The following is a 5,645-nucleotide window of genomic DNA, read 5'->3' on the forward strand; positions in this document are numbered from 1 at the left end:
TCCACCGCCATTTTCACCGGCTGCTGCGATGAGCTGTCGCACGTTGCTGGTCCTGTGCACGTTGTCGTCACTTGCTGTGACCCGCCGGTGACCGTCAAGTTCTCAACGCACTGCTTTCCTGGACCGGATGCAGTCTCGCGTCGCTGGACTACTGCCGTGGTCCTTGCCGCTGTCTCTCCCTGCAAGCCCGTTGTGTCGTATGACGGTGCGGGCAGGGCACTTTTTCCTTATTTCTTTTTTAAGCCCAAACAAATATCTGTCTCTCCCTTTTCATTTTGGGTGGAAAAAACAGCGCGAAAGGGACGGAAGACAAAGATGAAGAAAACCACACGGACGAGCGCAGTGGTTTCCTTCATCTTTGTCTTCCGTCCCTTTCGCGCTGTTTTTTCCACCCAAAATGAACGTATACCAACTCGCCCAACTTTCCATTCTACTACTGTTTCTCCCTGCAGGTCCGTTCTCGAACGCTGATTTCTTGCCTTGTCGTCGCCTCTTTCCCTGTCTTCAGTCTTCTTCCTGCGCCGTCTTCTTATGACCGCAGGATCCTGTCGGCTGCGCCAGTAAAGTTCAGCTTCTTCTTCCTTGCACCAGAGGTGCCCCGCCAGAGACCGTTTGTAGACTAGAAGACTGAATCGTTATCTTCGCACCAGGGGTGCCCCGTCAGAGACGGTCTTAGGATGAGTTGGAACGCAGAGATAAAAAAGGGAATACTTGAAGATTTATATACAGATATTTACATCACATACAAATTTAGGCACTAGAGACAAATTTAGCGGCGAAAAGAGAAATTAAGCAAGAAAGATACAAAACAACCAAAAATTGTATCTGGCTAAAACTAGGGGAAAGGCCCCTTCTCGGCATAGCCGAAGATGCATAGCATCTCACCTTAGCGCAGAACCCCTATTCCGTCTCCAGGGCCCGGTGTTAAAGACCTGGAGGCCCGGCCCACCTTTAGTAGCACCCAATCATGTTATATCCCTAACATGATTGGTTCATCGAGACCATGGCCAGCCCTCCAGCTTCCTTAGAGTAAATCACCTTCACCACAAAATACAAGTAAAAACAACACACACGCACAGACATGCCAGCACGTGCGAGATAAAACATTCTATTCCTCGCAAAAGAATAAACAAAAAGCAAGTGCATACATCCAGTCGTGCCCGCGCGTGCGAGGTAAAACATCCTTTCCTTCGCACAAAAATACACGCGGGGCGAGGGACACCCGTACTTCCCGGCGCATTCGCGAGCGGCCACGTTCCGAGAAAGGAGACGCTTCGCTTTGAGCGCCCCCTGCAGCCCCCCTCACGCCGGTGACGTCCATTGAAGACGGCAGCTGGCGGGGTTGTGAGGGAGAAATACCGGTCCCGATGACCCCGAGTACACTACCGATCCCTTACAAGAAGCCCTCCTTATTCGCTGAAAACAAGGGAGAATTATGAAACATCATTCCGGCGCACAAAATCACACGGATGAACGGAGCAGACTCCATGAATACCGGATTTCAACTGAGGTTTATTCAACAACACAGGCTTTTTATGTGCAAAGGGTTACTACTGATTCCTGGGGCTGAAAACGATTTCCGCAAACAGATAACAATTATTCAGGGCGGCAAGAACCAAAACACAGAAAAACATAGGCACAAGGATATCTTGCCACTCACATTCAACACATCGGCACGCCTATGCATCACCTGACCCAACAAACATATTTGCCTTGAGATTATCTATTTCTTTTTTCCAGAGCGCTACAAAAGGGCTGCTGACGTAATTCTCTTTTTCAGCAGAGGTACAAAAGGCTTCAAAGATTTCCCAGCTCTTTCAAGTGCTAAACATGCACAAGCCATGAGTTTCTTTCAAAAATGCCTTGCATGCTCGCTTGTGCGAGCAAAGGCGAATGTGTTCAGCTAAATGACCTCCACCACTTATTGAATCAGCTGTCCTGCGATGTCGAAGCAAGAGTTCATTCATGCACGCCCCGTCTGTCTAATGTAATGTTTGCACAGGCAAGGAGTATGCCGTGCACCATGTCAACCTCATGTTTAACGAGGGGTTTGGTGTGCTTAATTTCGTAGGCAGGCCTTTTCGTAACGTCATTTATCAGGTGGCACATGCATCCCAGCTTTCCTAAGCTGAACATACGACATGTACACCGTGTTTGTCCCTGGCCTTCTTGAGGCGGTGTGACACCTGATGGCAGTAGGAGACAATGACAGGTCGCTGTTGAGAATGTGTGTTGTCTTCTGGATTTCGCTGCCCAGCAGACTTCATCTGTCGAGCCTGGCTTTCTGTCACTAAGGCTACAATTTCTCCTGTGAAAACTGCCTGCTCCAGTCTCCTTACTTGGGCATTGATGCTGTCACGGAGTCGTGACAGCGTCAATGCTGAAGTAAGGCGACTGGAGCGGGCAGGTAGAAAATAAATAATCTCAAGGCAATTGTGTGTGTTGGCTCAGCCAGGTAGGCGATATGCAGGCACGCCAATGCGTTCAACTTGAGTGGCAAGACACCCTTACACGTATGTTTTTGTTTTGGTTTTTGCAACCTTGAATAATTGTTACCTGGTCGTGGAAATACTTCTCAGCCACAGGGGTCACTAGTACCACTTTCCATGTAAAAAGCCCATGTTGTGGAATAAACCTCAGTTCAAGTCTGGGGTTCATAGAGTCTACTCTCTTCGTTAATGTGTTTTTGTACACTGGAATGATGTCTCATAATTCGACCCAGAACCAATTAGACCAGCCCTCCTTGCATAACAAAAACAAGGCAGCAGTAATGAAACCAGTTGTCTTATGTCTCCACTCTTTCTTTTACATCTGTGACCTGCGATGAGTAGCATAAAAACACATATTTAGTTAGCACGCACGCATCATAATGTTAATATTCGTTTTCGAAGCAGTATCGCACAATGCAGCCAAAAACATGCACAAATTTCGCACTTCATCCATAGAATGCAACATTAAAAAGACGAGCAATATTGAATGTAAAAGTACAAAAGGCCTGCAACAGGCCCATTCTGACAGCCAACTAATATTGCTCATAGAAACATGTAAACATATCAGGCCAGAGCTATCCAAACTACTCCAAGCAGTAGCATAAAGGAAAAGAGCAATGAAGGCAAGAGAACATTTCATGACAACCACAAAAACAAAGCACAATGCAGTAACAACTTACAACACAGCTTTGGACTCCATATGGTGGCCACGAAATCCATGCCATTGACTCGTACTGGAAGACAGATGTGCCACCTGCAGATACCAATTTTCCCTTATCACTATGGCAGTAATACAAAAACAAGCATGCGAACTCGGTCCAACAGTGAATATCACATGAATATAAAAAGGTCAGGAAAAACATACTTGCCCATGTATACGCCTCCATACAAAGGAAAACTAGCCTGTTTAAAATCCACAGTTGCTCTAGCATTAATAAAAGAATCTTGCTATGAGGAAAACAAATCTGCGTTCGAAAGCATAGATAAACATCGTAATAACTGAGACAATTATTGCGCCACTTCCTTTCCTCAAAAACCAATTTTCGACTAAAGCAGAGTGATCGAAATCCAAGATCCTCTACTCTGGGTCACCAGAAACGCGATCAGTATCATAAAAAAGATGTTCACATACTGATTTAAAAATTAAATCTTGACGGCCGGAAAGTAACTTTCGGTGGTAACTGCAACCTGAGACAGTGTTTCCTTTATAGTGGTGTTTGAATTCAGACGCGGTAAATGGGCACTGGTCGCAATGGAGGGTTCCGGATTAATTTAGATCCCGGATTTAGCATCCGGGAAGTAGCATCCCTTTTTAGCACCCCGGATTTAGCATCACCTTTGCCAAAACAACTACCGACGATTCTTGGCAGAGCAACTCACCGCGCCGACATTTCGCCAGCCAGCGACAAACATGCGCCTTAAATGCTTTTATAGGATTGAACACGAATACTGCAGCAGTCCGACAGGTCACCGTTCCAGCATTATATGCTTCGGATAATGCACAAGAGTACTGCTTACCTTTTCAGACGATTGCGTAGTCGTGCAGAACGCTGTTTGCCTTCGTGCCACGGGCACTACACCAACCAGTGTGAGTTTAGCCCGAGTGCTGCATAGCTGACGCACTCTAGAGCATAGTCCCACAGAATAAAATATTCCAGACTTGGTTTCAAGCCTTTCAACTGCGACACTGACCACGCATCTTTGTGCTTGGACACCCATCCTGCACTGCACAAAGAAGCACACAAACTGAAAAGCTAGACACCAGAAAAATGACCCTTTACCTCGTATAGGCTATGTCGACAGCACTGCGCGATTGTGCACCCTTGTGCAAGAAGAAACACACGCAAACAACAACACATTTCACGACGGCTCACAATCCAAGTAGCGAATTGTAACAAGCGTCGAAGCGCGTCACAGCATCCGAACCGCCATGAGGGTTATACAGAAAAAAAAGCTACCAGCGGCCACCTGGTGGTGACAACCAGTTTCTGTTTCAGTTTCGTGGTGAAAAAGCTTATATCCTACTTTTTACTTTATTTTTGGTATTTTAATTGGGTATTCAGCCATATCGGCATCCGCAGAAATTGCAGCGATTCCCAGCAATTACCACTGGTAGAAACGCGCGGATTAACGACCTGTTGCTTGCGCTGCGATTGAGCAATGCATGAGTTCTCACAGCAGTATCGCAGTGTTGTTTTCCTCATTCACGAAATTACATGCCGATTTCTGTTTGTATGGGGATGTTTTTTTATATTGATGGCAGATCAGCAAGGCTAACAAAGTACCCAACGTAGCAGTCGTAGAGAGTACGTTGTCGTAAAAACATGATGAGGCTATCCCTTAAAATGTTTGATCGACAGCACGACGTGCGAGGGGGCAGTGTTGAAACGCGCGTCGAGAGAACAACCTCCATGGTATATGCTTTCTTGAGACTACAGGGAAGGTGTGCATTTGCTATACTGGAGTTCTCTCATCCAATGTAAAAACCAAATCAATTCTTAGTGTGAAATATGCTGTGTAATTAAGATCCTCATATTGTGTTTATATATATCTGGATTTCTGTTTTGAAAAACAGTGTTGTACTGATAATTGTGTACCAAAGTGCCTGTATAAGTCTGCTGTAATCAGCCTTGTAGAAATATTCTGTGTATATATTTGTATTCGCAACTTCGTAACCATTCTCCAAAGCAGCTGTGTGTCCAGTTGTGTGCTTAACAGTTTGTTAATTGAATTAGCAATGTCTTAAAATTCACGCTCAATAAAATTTTCTCAATGAAATTGAGTGTTTGGATTCAGGCATGCAGGGCTCTGTAAACATGCAATATATTATTTTGTATACAATGAAGTTAAACTTTTTCAGGAATATTTTGCTCAAGATAATCTAAGCCCCAGTATATAAGTCGTTTGTTTTCAAATATTTGTGAAATTGTCAAGTCAACATATGCACATGTAAAAAAAGAATTTTTTTCATGCAGTTTTAATTTTAACAGCGTAAAGTTCCAGGTGTACCTTTGATAGATTTGACCCACTGAGATTGTTAGTGCATTGATGAGTTTCATTTTGACAACCATATAAGCACATGCATGCAGTATCTGCTGCCCAGCATCGGCCATGCAAATGCAGCCATGGTTTGTGCCATGCCCAACAAGTAGGTAC

The sequence above is a fragment of the Amblyomma mixtum genome, chromosome 3 (genome assembly GCF_055824585.1).
Source record: "Amblyomma mixtum isolate Tamu chromosome 3, ASM5582458v1, whole genome shotgun sequence".
Taxonomy (NCBI): Eukaryota; Metazoa; Arthropoda; class Arachnida; order Ixodida; family Ixodidae; genus Amblyomma; species Amblyomma mixtum.